Source organism: Gigantopelta aegis, chromosome 1 (assembly GCF_016097555.1).
Source record: "Gigantopelta aegis isolate Gae_Host chromosome 1, Gae_host_genome, whole genome shotgun sequence".
Classification (NCBI taxonomy): domain Eukaryota; kingdom Metazoa; phylum Mollusca; class Gastropoda; order Neomphalida; family Peltospiridae; genus Gigantopelta; species Gigantopelta aegis.
The window spans coordinates 11,705,370-11,722,094 of NC_054699.1; the positions used below are offsets into that span (position 1 = coordinate 11,705,370).

The 16,725-nt window shown below is 39.7% G+C and overlaps 1 protein-coding gene across 1 annotated transcript in view; it reads left to right on the plus strand.

The window, feature by feature from the left end:
- Positions 1–16,725, plus strand: part of LOC121383766 (fucolectin-5-like) — a 29,207-nt gene that overhangs the window by 12,044 nt on the left and 438 nt on the right. The gene's annotated exons all lie outside the window — the stretch shown is intronic.

Below are 16,725 nucleotides of genomic sequence, written 5' to 3' on the forward strand. Positions count from 1 at the left end.
AAGTTTGTAATTGAACGAGTTGATGCAGACTTCTTGGTTTTCAGCTTGACAACTCTGACAAACCCTTTCTGGTATTTTACAACTTCAAGCACTCTACGAAGTGCCCAAGCATTCCTAGGGGTTGTGTCCATGACCAGCACAATGCCAATCACATCCAGGTTTCTCTTAGTGCAATTCCACTTATGTCTTTTGCGATTGAGTGACCACTGAGCACAGCTTGGACTTCACAAAACAGAGTTTGTAGAGACTCGTCATCAAGGAAAACATTCTGTTCCCGTAACAGTGAATAGAGTATTTTTTTTCTGACAAGTCAAATAAGGCTTTACCAAACACCTCCAAACTGAGATGCTGGGGTGGGTGGGGGAGGGGGGTCGGTGGGGGTTGGGGGGGTGTGTGTGTGTGTGTGTCCAAGAGATGGATCTCTGTTGTTGGACTCAACATTTCTTCACACATTTCACGCTCTGCTCTAATTAAATTGGTCCCATTTTCTGACTGGGTCGATTTGATGGTACCACGTCTGGCTACGAATCTCGTAATTGTATTAATGCAAGAAATGAATTAAACAAGTTTACAACCTCCAAATACACTGCTCGAACAGCCATATCTCTTTACAATACTTCTCTCTCGCTTTACCTCAAATGGTGCAACGAAATTCATTCCGACTCTAGAGAATGGGGATTCATCAGCAATTAATTGGTCTGTAGGAAGGCTGGCCTTTGTTTTTTGCTCTCCAACAGGTGCCTGATATATTCGACATGTAACATACTTTGAAACTAAAAGCTTAAAAACATTTGATGTACCAAGTATCCAATAGCGCTGACGTAAACCGACCAGCATGAAGTGTTTTCCAATCTAACCAACTGACTGGTGCACCTCCCGAAGTATGAGTTCTGTAATAACAGAGTCTTTGGGTAGCACAAGTATATGTTTTACATCAAATGGTAAGTTGGCTCTAACAAGTCGTCCTGCGACATGAATTAATCCATCAGTAATGAAAGGATCCAGCTTCCGTAATGGTGAAGGCCTTTTTTTTAATATGTGAAACATCATTCTGTGTTTCCAGGATCTCTTCTTTAAAATGCCTTTGCTGCACATACAGTATCAACAACCTTTCTGCACTTTGGAGAACACCTAAATCGCATTTGTTTAACTTGTGTGTACTCTTCTTCAAATGTCTGATTACATTTCTGGGGGTAAGGTTCATGCTGGTTAATTTCTAACTTTAACTGTTTTCGTCCACTATCATGTCTTTGTACGTTTCTAGCTCCAACTATCAACCAGGCACCTGCTCATTTGAGTTTGTTCCAGTCAGAGTAGTGTTTCAGTAGTTTACACATGACATTTGATGACTTTTGCATTATGCCCGTGTTGACTTCTATATCATCACCAGGTAAACTACCCAAACCTGATACAGGAGTTGGCCACGCAGTCTCTGGATGGGACAAAAAGCTATGTCCATCTTTCCAGACTCTGTTTTGTAGGAACGTTTTGATATAGTATGGGAGCCAGGTCGATTTATCTATGTCGGAGAGTCAGGAAGTTTTGAACATTGATTCTTATGTAAAAATATCTATAGAATGAATGAATGAATGAATGAATGTTTAACGACACCCCAGCACGAACAATACATCGGCTATTGGGTGTCAAACTATGGTAATGCAAATAAATAAAGTGACGATCAACATCAATATAAAAAGTCAAGGTTTAAACAAAAACAGTGTAAAGAACTGTGCAAAAATACAAATACAAATATCACAGAATTTTACGGACACCGAATTTTACTCTAAACTTCAATTTGTGCTGTATTGGCCATTCTCAAAGAGAATGTTACACCCCTGCACCACGGTGAGGTTACAGCACGCGCAGGGGAAGGTCAAATGAAGGCCATTGTTTCTGAATATATAATATGATGTAAATGACACAAATCATTTCCAATAATATTGTAGGGCGTTTCCTGATTGAACTTTCAGGGGCAGATGCATAATTTAACACAAGTTTAGGAAAAGGTTGCGTCCACATTTTGGGGAATAGTTTGTTAGAAATGGGTACCAATGCTTACTGAGGTCTGTACAAGGTATGGCTTAAGGTGAGGGTAGGTGCGGATTGTGGCGAAGGTAGGTACCCACACAAAGGTTACCTTTAAAGGTCATTTTGGGGTTCTTTTAAGGTCATTTAGTGTAAAATTAGGAAAAATTACGTTTCTTACATTTTTCTTATCTTTGTTTTTCATAAGTATGATCATACTGGATCATTAGATATTACAATTTACATGTAAACTGTAGGGAAAGTTGATAATTTTTTTTTAGCTATTTCGAAATTATGGCGTTCTGGGGCAGATCCAGAATTAAATAAAATTTCTGAATGGTTTATGCACACAGTTTCGGCACGATTTGTTAGCAATGGATACCTATGCTTAGTGAGGTCTATACAGGGTATGGTTTATGGTGAATGTAGGTATAATTTATGTCGAGGTTAGGTACCCAGACAAAACTGACCTTTCGTGATAATGTTGGGGTCATTTTAGGTCATAATAGGAAACAATTTATTTTTAAACATTTTCTATTCTTTGTGGGTAGGGCTTTTTACAAATATGCTACTTAAACTTCGCTTTTCATAAATATGATTCTAATGGATCATTATTTATTACAATTTGCATGCAAATTATAGAGAAACATGATATAAAAATCAACTGATCTCGAAATTATGTGTTTACTAATGTCTAAAACATATGTTTAAAAATAATTTGTTAGAATGAATGAATGAATGAATGAATGTTTAACGACACCCCAGCACGAAAAATACATCGGCTATTGGGTGTCAAACTATGGCAATGCAAATAAATAAAGTGATGATCAACATCAATATAAAATTTCAAGAATTAAACAAAAACAGTGTAAAGAACTGTGCAAAAACACAAATATCACAGAATTTTACGGATACTGAATTTTACTCAAAACTTCAATTTTGTGCTGTATTGGCCATTCTCAAAGAGAATGTTACACCCCTGCACCACGGTGAGGTTACAGCACACGCAGGGGACTTTGTTAGAAATGGGTACCCGTGCTTATTAAGGTATACACAGGGTAACGTTTATAGAGAGGGTACATACCCACGCAAATTTACCTTGATTGAGATATGTTTAGGGTAAGTTTATGGAGAAGGTATGGTTTGCACCATTGTGACATTTAAAGGTCACTTTAAGGGTCATTGTAGAGGTCAGTGGAAGTGAAAATCAATATTTTTGTTTTACATTGTTTTAATATCTATGAGTAAGTCTTTTCTAAAAAAAAGGTGTTATTTAAGGTTTGCTATTGATTATGACTAATTGTTTAGTATATGTTGTAATATTCATGTAAACTATGGGAAATCTGGAACAAAACAAAATATGTTTATTCAAAAATATTCATTTTGTGTGACACGTTCTTCCAAAAAAATCTAAATGCAGGTTTTAGACCACTATCAATTTGTAGACTCTTTTTATGTACCAATATGTTTGGTTGGATATCTAGGTCTTCCTTGCTCAGTAGCATCCTTTCTAAATGGAAGTATTTCAGAACTGGGGTTTTTAATGTTCTTAACTTGACTATCAATCCCCACATCTGATTTCAATAGCTCCATTCATGCAACATATGTACATATACCTCAGCGGGTTCAGTAGGTCGACAACAGTTATACTCATTAAGAATAGCAAGGACGTTGTTGGTTTCATTAATAATTAATGAAAGATTGGAACTAAACTTGTGTCAAATGAATGTTGCATCTATAATTTAGCAAAATTTACCTTTCTCTTTCCTACTCTTTAGATTTCTGTTGGTGGATTTGTGTAATGTTTCTCAATATGAGTGTGAAATATGATATCATCTTTTATGGTGGAACCATCAATCTTTCCTACAACTAAGTTGTCAGATATATTTGAAATTGGTTTGTTTAATGCATAGATCAGAGCATATCCATCAAACATGCAAGGTAAGACAATATGTGAGTCTACAAATTATCACTCTACGTAACATTCCCTTCCCACAAGTTTATCATGCAGGATCAGAGTAACAATTTATGTTTTTTATTCAACATTCTATCTAACATGCAATTACATTAGTTTGTAAGTATGGGCTCATAATTGGAGATGGTTGAGGATCCAAAAATGGCACATTCAACCAGACAGAAAATTATGATGCAGCTACAATGACATATATACACAAATGTTCCTCCAAGGATGAAGCATATTCTTGAGTTCTGGTTGAATGCAGACAAACACACAACGTTATTAATGGTTTGCTATCTTGGTCACCCTAGAGTGAAGTGTTGATACCATTTTTGTTGCCATCAAATACTGGGCAAGGCAGTCCCCACTTGAAACACACCGATGTTACTGATCGCAGTGGACAATGTGAATTTCCTGAACTGGTTGATAATTTGTATGGTGATATGGAGTCATTGATAAAGCCAGGAAGGAGAGAAGGCTCTGGGGGGGTTTCTACCTATCAAGAATGCCTCGTCTACATTTGGAAAGAGCTCATTTCTAAACATACTTTCTAAGCATTCCATAATTTGACAGTGGTCTACCTCCTACTTAAGGAGATTGGAAGACGCATATGTATTCCAGAATAAACATGTACTACAGTTCAGTTGTGCTATCTATCAGTCATAATATGGAAGTTGTTAGATATATTACAAGTGTTCGTGTTGAGTGATACGTTTAATCTTAAAAACCAAATAAGACATACCATTTTAATTGCTGCTAGAATAACAGTGATATTGTCGTTAATTAAATAATAACATTATATATTAAATATTGATGATATTCAACCCCTCCCCCAAAATAAATACAATGATAATAATAACACTTTTCCTTAACTTGTGCCAAATTACTTTAAATGACCGTAATATGATGGGGGTACCTACCCTCTGTAAACCTTACCCTATATATATATATATATATATATATATATATATATATATATATATATATATATATATATATATATATATATATATATATATATCATTAAGCATGTGTCCCCATTTCTAACAAAACGTGCCTAATTTGTTCTGGTTAGGCTGTTCCATTGCTTGTACTGCCATAACCTCAGCACGGTTTAATGCAAATACAGAATCGACCTGGTTTTCTCCATGTTCTCCTTCTCTTGCCATACAATCCTACCAAGTCTCGTATTAACAGCTGCCTGGCGGTCCTGTCGTGACTGGAAATGGAGGATAGACATCAGGAACATCATTTCCAATTAGCAGCCCGACTTCTGCTGTAATGTCTGGAAGCCTTATATCATCGAAATGCTCCCAGTGAGATATATCACCATTGGTAGGAGCGAAGTTCGTAGAAATGGGGATTGTTTCTTTAATATACACCCTTGGGAGATCAATTTCGTTTTTCAGTTCCAGATTACAGATTTAAAGTCCATCAACAGCATAAGTTTCCATTGAGAATGGATTTCCCATTGCCTCCAGCGTGACTGACATAGGATGGCCCATTCTACCAAGCTCTTGAACAAGACTCTCACTACTACCTGGATCAAAGAATGCATATGTTTTTATATCTCTTAATGCATGACCGGAATAATATCAATGGTACACTTGCGCTACCCGGCCCTCGTATGAGCACACACTCTCCATGGAGGTTTCTTTGGTATCAGTTTCATTTTCTGTTTTTTTTATGGACGTTCATATTTACGAATTCTCCTATCAACGTGTAGTACAGTAGGATGGTGTAGCTTGCAAGTGACGCACACTGTAACAGCTTTGTGTTTGACACCCATACTTTAGGCAACCAAAGCAGAGTCTTTAGGATTTCACAAATGCAGTTCTCTCCCTTATAGGCAAAGTCCCTTCTGGAAACGTCCTCTCTCAATTTCGGCAATGCTTTTGAAATATCTCTACCTGTCTGAGCTTCGCTGTCTGTGGACGAGTGTTCAGTTCTAACTATTTTAGACATTTCTGTGGCAAACCTAGATCTTATATGATTTACACGAGACTGCTTAGAAGGATTTTGTTCTTCATCATGCGTTTTCTGTTAAAAATGCAAAGCGTCCTTTCCATATATTGGATCATTTGCCTTTCACGTTTCATCCCTCACAAACTCGACCAACTTCAGAAACTCTAATGTGTCTCCTATTCCTGCAGTCTGTTGCATTATGCCCCTCCAGTTATCATGCAGATAAAATGGCAACTTACCCACTACTCATTTCATGTTAGGGGTGGGACGTAGCCCATTGGTACAGTGTTCGCTCGATGCGCGGTCGTTGTGAGATCAATCGGTGGCCCCATTGCGCTATTTCTCGTTCCAGCCAGTGCACCACGACTAGTATATCAAAGGTCGTGGTATGTACTACACTGTCTGTGGGATGGTGCATATAAAAGATTCCTTACTGCTAATCAAAAAGAGTAGCCCATGAAGTGGCGACAGCAGGTTTCCTCTCAATATCTGTATCGTCCATAACCATATGTCTCACGCCATATAACCATAACTAAAATGTGTTGAGTGTGTCGTTACATAAAACATTTATTTCATGTTACCCAAGTACTTTAACTGCTTGGATACTCTTCACAGCGTTTTCACATTCTAACAATAGAATGGAAAACTCATCAAGAGCCCCGGCTTTGTCTGCATGCACTGTCAGCCAGCCTAATGCCCGTTTGATGAATGCACTAACCATAAGCTGGGCATCCTGATATCGCACTTCCAACTCTTTGAGATCTGATGGGTGCCTCTGTTCGGCTAGAAGATGGTTAAAACTAGAGACAATATGATTGGCTTCCCCAGTAGTAAGCTGTTCTACGAAACTCAGTCGTTCATCATCACTATCTGAGTTCATTACCACTTTAATGTTAAACTGATAATGAATTTTCTGTACTCCATTGGATCTCCACCAAGTGTTTAATTTCTGTTGTAGGTTCTTCAACCGACGAGCAGCAGACACAATGCTATTAGAAGATGATATATATGCCCTACTGCACTGGGAATGGTGGATATTATCACCTGAAAGAGCATGTGTAGGTCTATCTTGAAAACCCATTTCCTCATTCTAAAATCCAACACCATGATTTCTTCCCTCAATATTCTGACCATTATTGCCTACACCACATCCTGTACTATTATCATTGTGTAATATGGTTCCTATGCTCACACCTGCGTAATTACCTGTGACTTGATTATTTTGAAATGCATGAATCCTAGTACCCCCGCGCGTGCTGCAACCTCACCGTGGTGCAGGGGTGTAACATTCTCTTTGAGAATGGCCAATACAGCACAAATTGAATTTTAGAGTAAAAGTCAGTATCTATCTGTGATATTTGTATTTGTATTTTTGCACAGTTCTTTACATTTGTTTATATCTTTAATTTTTCTATTGATGTTTATCATCACCTTATTTGTTTCAATTACCATAGTTTGACACCCAATAGCCAATGTATTTTTCGTGCAGGGGTGTCGTTAAACATTCATTCATTCAATCTTAGTAACCAACTATTCTGAAATGTAGTACCTATGTCTACCCCCGTACCATCCCTCATACTGCCTTTACTCTGAGAAAGTCAAAATGATAATTCACAAGCATGGTCATCTGATGAAATCACAGGTTCAGTAGCGTGTATCCCCTCCATGTGTACCCACAATTGCAATGTGATACCGCCTCATTGACTGTCTCATGTGTGTAAAGACTGCCTTATAGATACGGCGCCGTTATTCCACTAATGAGGCACCAAGTTCCTGCAAAGTCTGTGGAGGTTTCCAGAGGGTGCGCAGGCGTCTTCCCATCACATCCCAGACGTTCTCGATGGGATTCAGGTGGGGCGAACTTGAAGGTCAATACATCATATTAAAGCCTGCATTCATCAGGTAATCCCTTGTCAAGATGGTTGTGTGGGGTTTGGCGTTGTCATGCTGAAAGATCAGACCTGGACCATGAGCTGCCATGAAGTGCACACGTTCCTGGGCTAGCACCTGGTGGTGGTATGCAGCAGCGTTGAGGTTGCCACGGACAACAATAAGTCGAGAACGTCCATTTCCACAGAAAGCACCACACACCATTACACTTCCACATGACTCTATTCCATTCCATTGCATGCGGCGTTGTGCTCACAGTTGACGCTGATGTCGATGAAACTGGGTCAAAATGGGTCCAACATATGGGTGCCGTGCGTGGAGGTGAGCGGTTCGCATCTGATTTCAGATAGTTTGCGTCGACGTCTCAAAAGTGCATTACTGGTTGCTGTAGCTGTCATGGCACGGTTGTGGGGGTGACGTAACAAAATATTACGGCCATCTCCCTATCACGTCACACGTAGTCTACTCTGTCCGGGGTGATCAGCTGTGGTGCCCGTTTGTTATAAATGTGTATGCAGATCATACATTGCCCATCGACTGCAACCCAACGCCCTTGCAACGTCAGCTACTGGCGTTTCCGCGTCCAAGATGTGAGGCATCGAAACAGGTGGTATTAAATATCGTTTTAATGTGTTTTTCCGTTGTGCAAGACTACTGTGAGCAAGTAACGATGAAAACACGTATTATATTTTAGTCACGTGACCAATGGAGTGTAGACATAGCCATTACAATATTTATTCCTGAAAAATACATGCTTTCAACATTCGTTGAAGTTATTCAAATTTTAGATTGTGAAGCTTTTGACTCAGTATATATATATATATATATATATATATATATATATATATATATATATATATATATATATATATATACTCTTCAAAAGAAGAAACGCAAAACCACATTGTCGTAACATTTGGAGAATTGATTTAATTATTGAATGGTGAGTCCGATAATTACCAAATGTTGCAGGATTGTTCACAATTCACTCTAGTCCATTGTGAGTAAGTGATAGGACACACCACCAAGGTGAAGGTCATCTGGAGTCAATACCGGGTGTGGCCTCCGCGTGTGTTGACAACTGCCTGGCACCGCCTGCCCATTGAAGCAACCAGAGTACGGATGACGTCCCGGGGGATGGTGGCCCACTCGGCCTGCAAGGCTGCTGCCAGCTCGGGCAGGGTCTAGGGCCGTGGTTGTCGCTGTCGGAGGCGTCGGTCCAACTCGTCCCATAGATGCTCAATTGGGTTCAAATCCGGTGATATCGATGGCCAAGGAAGGACATTAATGTTGTTGTTCTGTAGGAAAGCCGTTGTGAGACGTGCTGTGTGAGGCCTGGCGTTGTCATGTTGGAACACTGCGTTGGCGTTGGCCATAACTGGAACGATGTGTGGCCGGAGGATCTGGTCAATGTAGCCCTGTGCATTCAGGTTGACCTGCACGTGGACCAGGTCAGTTCTGCCAGTGTGTGAGATCGCTGCCCACACCATGACACTACCCCCGCCGAATCTGTCCACTTCCTGCACGCAGTTTGCCGCATAACGTTCACCACGACGCCTATACACGCGACATCTTCCATCATGACGTCGGAGCAGAAATCGGGACTCGTCACTGAACCACACCTGTCTCCATCGCAGTTGAGGCCATTGTCGATGAATCTGGCACCACTGCAGTCGGAGTCGACGGTGTTGTGGTGTTAAGATGACACCTCGAACTGGACGTCTGGCACGAATTCCTACCTCACGTAGGCGGTTCCGTACGGTCTGGTCGGATATCCTGCGCAAACCTGGTATTGCTGCGGCTGTGGAGGTGGCAGTAGTCAATCGTTCCCGAAGGTGGCGTACCCGGATGTAGCGGTCCTGCCCGGGGGTAGTGACCCGTGGTCGACCGGATCTAGGGAGGTCACGTGTTGATCCATGTTGCTGGTAACGGTCCCACAGTCTGGAGATGGTGCTTGGGGACACATGGAATGCCCTGGCAACGGCCGTTCTGGATTCGCCTGCGTCTAGTCGGCCGATGGCATTGTTTCTCTGCGGTTCACTGAGACGTGGCATGTCCTGGATTGTCAACTGTCGGCCAGATACAGAGGCCAGGCAAGCGAACACCCTGCACTTTTATACTGTCGGTGTTCATGTTGCACGTGCAGACAACGCACGTGCAGTGGTGACATGGTTTGCACGTGGCTGCGTTTTTGCGAATATTCACATTTTGGAACTTTATTGTACAGTAGCTGCGTTTTATCGAATGTAACCGTGGGAATGTGTTTGGGACATGCAATGACCTTATATTCACAAAGCATGAACCGGTAGGAAACATAAAATCGGAGTTATAACCCATTTGTACCCTTTTGCGTTTCATTTTTTGAAGAGTATATTTATACATACACACACACTGTCAAAAAAGAAATGCATAGGCGAAATATTCATGGAATTATCTATTTAATACAAAGTGGCATAATTTCGTTATTTATGATCGGATCACAGTCAAATTTGACATCAGTATGTGACAATGTCCGTGCTATAGACTGATGGCAGCGTGTGTGTGTGGGGGGGGGGGGGGGGGGGGTCGTCACCGAACAGCGTCGCACGAGGACGCTGAAATCAGTATCTTGTGTAGCCACCAGCAGAAGCAATCACTTCGCGACATCTCTTTGGCATAAACTGAATGACTCTGAATCCGGGCCCGTGGAATCCAAGCCCATTCTTCCTGCAGTGCATGTGACATTTGCGGAAGCGTCTGAAGCTCCGGGTCACGCTGGCGTACACGTCTGTCCAGTTCGTCCCATATATGTTCAATGGGATTGAGATCTGGCGATCTTGGTGGCCATGGCAGTACATTAATGTCCTCATTCTGTAGGAAATCCATTGTTACACGTGTCGTATGCGGCCTGGCATTGTCCTGCTGAAAGAGTCCTCTCTGTCGATCCAAAATGGGAAGCATGTGACGGCGAAGAATTTCATCCCGGTAGCGTACAGCTGTCAGGTTGCCTTATACTAACACAAGTTCACTTCTGCCAGTGTATGAGATGGCACCCCACATCATGACACTCCCTCCACCGAATCTGTCAACTTGGGCGACGCAGTTGTTGGCAAAACGTTCATTGCGGCGACTGTAAACACGTTGTCGTCCATCACGTCGCTGTAGAAGGAAACGTGACTCGTCGCCGAACCATACTCGCCGCCAGTTTACTCAAGTTCCACCCCTGTACATTCGTGTACCAAGGAACACATGTCGATGTTGACGTCGCAGGGTGGGGCCAACATACGGCCCCCTAGCCCGTAAACCAGCTTCTCGAAGTCGGTTCCGAATGGTTTGTGCAGACATCCTTCTCAAACCAGGTATACGTCCAGCAGTGCTCGTTGCTGTGGCAGTTCGGTGACGCAAGTGCAGAACCCGGATGTAGCGATCTTGTGCTGCAATTGTTATGCGAGGTCTTCCACTTCTGGACCGGCCTTCAGCTGATTGAAACTGCTGGTACCTGTCCCAGAGACGTGTTATGGTGCTCTGATAGACGGCCATGTGGCGTGCGACTGCTGACTACGATTCATCAAACTGGAGGCGGCCTATTGCAATGTTTCGATTCGGCAGGCTTAGTCTTAGCATCGTGTAACTTGTCTACGTCGAAATGGAAATGAGGCATCATTGCGAGCATCACCACCCCAAACCTTTCCCCGAATTTCACGTTCATGCGCCAAAATCTGACCATTTCACGCCGATTTCCTGCAATTGTCACACAACGTGCGTTAAATTTGTTTTAGGGTGCATTTTGGCATGGTGTTCCATTTGTGGAACATTAACAAATATCGTCATTTAGCAACATTGTTAAAAATATCGATATTTTGTACAATTAAACACTTTTCTTCTTTCCCTAATCACATATACGTTTCTCTATATGCACATGCACATGCACATGCACATGCACATGCACATAGACATATATATATATATATATATATATATATATATATATATATATATATATATATATATATACGTGTTTGACGCTTAAACACCCGTGTTTAAGAAAAGGTTATTTGTAAATTCAGACCAATAAGATTGAGTAAAACTACTAATCGTTTACAAAGTTATGTAGATTAATATTATTATTTAAATTACATATTAGCCACGGAATGTGTTTCATGTAGCAGACCTTTGACCTTACGCACTTATTGCTGTGACCGATCACTATCCGTAACGGCGTGGTTGCGAAACCTATCTAATATTATATGAATCTAATTCAAATTATATCCACTATTACATGTGGATCTAACAGCAGCCCGTTGGAGGTCATGTCCAGTCGAACTTTTATTCGACAAATCACAACATTACTTGGAAAATCATGTCAGTGATTTGAAACTGATTTCAAGATATCCGGAATTATGCCCACGGTATACGAATGAATCGGGTGAATTACGAAGTATGTCGGAAAGTAATTTCAATATAACATTTTACACAAAATTCGTTTCAAGACGACCCCCCCCCCCCCCCCACCCACCCACCCCACCCCCCACCCCCCGTGATGGTATAGCCATAAAATCTGTTTATATAAGTATACAATCCAGATTTTATTACTGCACTTTACCCCCTGATTTTTCAATGTTGAAATAGACAAACAAGTTCGACTATTGCATAAACAGTCTCGCCCGATATTTTTAGAATTTGTATTACGCTATAAAAGGCGAAGTGTAATTGGCAGACCAGTAGAGCTGATTTTAATCGGACTGATATTATATCTGTCATATAGTGTTTATATAAAGTCTAACATACATAATTTTGATATGATATTTTGTAACGCATCCATGCAATTTTATGTTTAGTTTGTGTTGGTAAATATTGGGTTCCGTCTTGCATCAAGCCGTGTAGCGCATATTGTAGAGGATCCTCCTGTGAGAAACAAAGTTGAAAAGTTAAAGTTTGTTTTGTTTAATGACTCCACTAGAGCATATTGATTTATTATTCACCGGTTATTGAACGTCAAGCATTTGGTAATTTTGACAAGTAGACTTAGAGAGGAAACCCGATAAATTGTTTTCATTACTACCAAGTGATCTTTTATGTGCCCCATCCCATAGACAGAATAGCACATACGATGGCCTTTAATGTGCCAGTCGTGTTGCACTGGCTGGAGCGAGAAATAGCCCAATGTGCCCAATCCGACGACGCACCAACTGATCCCTTTATCACTGGGCTACGTACCCACTCCACCCCCACCCATGCCAACCCCGTGACAAAGAGACCAAAACATGTCAGTGTACGTATTGGTTATTTACACAGTAAATGTGATGCATAAATATAACATACCGTCGAATATGCGAGTACACCATTAGTTGTATCCATTAGAGAAGTATGTCAAAACGTATATGTATATGTGTGTATATGTATATGTTTATGTATATGTATATGTATATGTATATGTATATGCATATGTGTGTGCATGAGTGCGTATATGCGTTTGTATATGTGTATGAGTATATGAGTGTGTATACGTATGAATACTGTGTACGTATATATATATATATGTGTACGTATATTTATACATATGTTTATATGTATGTATACACCTGTGTGTGTTTCTATGTATACATACGTACGTACGTACGTACGTACGTATATGTATGTATGCATGTATGTATGTATGTATGTATGTGTGTAAGTATGTATTGATGTATGAATAGCTATATATTGTATGTATGTCGAGGTTGACTGTTACATAAATATATATTAACGCACTGGCCCAGGGGATAATTAAATCCTTTCTGGCCTCACAGATTGTCCCATGCCGTTGCTGGGACTCGAACCTATGGCACCGAATCGCCCGAAACTGTTCAGTCTTGCCACAATACCCTTTGAGTTATTGAGGCATCCATACAAAGGATGCTCTTTAACTCAACTATATATATGGGGCCTTACGTATATGAAACAGTGGGCAGACCTGGCACTGGCTAGTTGGTATTGATGTATGAATATTGATATATTGTATATATGTCGAGATTGACTGTTACATGCATAGATATTAACGCACTGGTGCATGGGGCCTTGATTAGTTATATTAAGTTACTTCTGAAACTCTGTTTCTTCAATATTGATATGTCTACGCTGATATGTCTGATACTCTCTATCGCTTGACAACCATTTTCTAGCTTGTGTTGTTGATTACTGGCCAAGTGAAACAGATAGCTTGTTGATTAACCATTATACTAACTCTATAAAACACAGAAGCAATCTAAGATTGCTTCGGCCATGTTATCTAAAAGCTTAGACTTCGATCGTGTTCCAAGTACTGTTATACAGTGGAAGGGGTGTGTGTGGGGGGGGGGGGGGGGGGGGAGGGATGGGTCACAAATGAAACTTAACTGAATCTAGTTTATTGCAATTTACCCGCTATTCTGTGGACCTCCCCACGCAGGGAATAGTCTGAGCACATCTTCTCAAATTGCTAATCACCTGCTATAAAGACAAAAATGAACATAATTCCCAACTGTCAACACACATTCCAAACATCCTGACCGTACAACAACACCGTCCATTGCAAAATTGTCCATTGCACGTCATCTAAATACAGTCACCTGATGCCACTCTCAAATCGCACCTCTGGGCAGTACACAAAGATTCTGCAAACTAAATTCAACCGATTTCAGCACAATGTTTCGAACAAATCAAAATGGCGCCTTCCTGAAATTTAGTAGAGGCTAAACTTGGCAATGGTTCAATGTGGGTTTTTTGACGACATCAAAACCCAGCAGAACCTGTTGTGGACACTCAGCTGAAGTTAGAATCACATTAACAGAAAACTCCATCGAGTTGGTCATGAAATCATTAAAGCTGGAAAAAAGAACTCTTTTTTTTTAAAGTGGATGATATGACTGTGTATATAAATCATCAAAATAGTTATGTCATGAACGTGGTGCTCTACAAATATTTACACCCACTATCTTTCTATCAAGGGAGAGATATATCTGGGAAGCCAACTGACAGCTTAGTGAACCAAAGTACGACAGACATCCTCTAACTGGCCTGAGAATTGTGTACAGTTGTAAAAACATTCCACTATAATTATTCAACTCTAGATATTTGAAACATATTAATAAAATTCAAGTAAAATATCTAAAAGCCAGGTCTTAGATATAACCCACGAAATACTCAAGCCAGTCAATACATGGACAAATATTAACACACGATTTTCGGGTTGAAGTCGACACCCCGGTCGCCAATCATTTCAGTCTCGCTGATCATTCATTAGATGAGACTTGAAATAATGTCATTTGAACAAAGAAACAGAAGGCAACCGCAGGGTTGTCCTAGATTCGTACATTACAGACAAAACACCCAACACTATTTGAACTCAGAGTAGAATCGGGAAAATCTGTAGAAAGGTAGACAAACCATAAAAAGAGTCAAGGCTATCTTAGTCTCTACACGACTGGCTGCCGCCTTAGTCCTCCAAACCAGTCATTGTCCAACGGCTTGTTTGTTTTTCTTACACATTTCTAATAAATAAAAAAATAAATTATATTTGGCTAATAAGGAAAACACAATACCAGCCTAACAAATTAAAAAACACAAGTTACCGGACTACAGTTATATTTGAAATATTACAACAGCCAATTTAAAATCAATTTCGAATCTCTTAGGCAAAATTGGAAGAAACGAAAATGAGACAGTGCGTTCATTCATTATGTCCACTGTTCAGAAAAAAAAAGAGTTAAACACTAGTTTATTTTTACACAAGGATATCCAAATTGACGTAATTCACATTTGACGTCATTTTCTTTCAAAAAGCCACAGTGTCACATATTCTTATATAGCCGTTTCAATACATCGTCATATCATGATCTCTGCCATATAGAGATTGCATAGCGTGTGACTTACATAATTATGTGGCATGTTGTAATAATTAAATAAATAAATATATATATATATATATATATAATATATATATATATATACATACATACATATATATAAATAAAAATGATAAAAGAAAACAAGTGTACAGTATATATGTATTTTAAAAAACAATTTAAAGAAATAATGATCCTTTTACATGTTTCAATGTTATCTTCAGAAAGGATCTGCTAAATAACTGCTAAATATGACGTCATACATATTATGACGTTACTGTAGTAGAAGGGGATTGATTTAATTACGTCATTGTTGCTTTTATCTAACGAAGAGCATTAAGAAGTGGACAAAAACTTTCTAATAAAATACATTTCCTTTGTCTTTCTTTTCATTTCATCATTGGTATCTATGTGATAAAATGGGAAAAAAATGTGAATTTAATATCTTTTTGTGCCGCCATGTATTTAAATGTTAACTCAAGGGTATGCATCTTGTTTCAGGTTGTTTTATTTGCTGCTTGTGTACGCGTACTCTGGCTCTCAGCTGATTGGTATGACCAATGTATTGTTCTTTGCAACCTTGGCATGTAATTACATAAATAACATTGTTAACGGAACAATCCATATCCCTGTGTACCCAAAATAAACCTTTGTGGTTGAATTCTATATGTGTGCCTTCTAAAATATGTTGGCATGTACCACAGTTACTTCGGTTACACTTTTTGACACTGCATTTATGTTCTACTGTTGTAGATTCAAATCGTGCTTTTGTCAGTATCTGTTTCAAGTTTTTGCTTTGTCTCTTACTATTTATAATTGAAATAGAGTCTAGTATGGATGACATTTTTTCATTTTGTTTTAAAATGTGCAATTCTGACGAGATCTTTTTATATATATCGGGGTTCTGCGGGTTATGGGTGGATACAAACGCCAGCGGCCTTTTCGTTGAAACGATTTGTTTTGGTTTCAAAAGATATTTTCCATCTAATACTACCGCCTTTTCGATACTATCTGATATTAGCTGTTTTGGATAACCTCGCGTTTTAA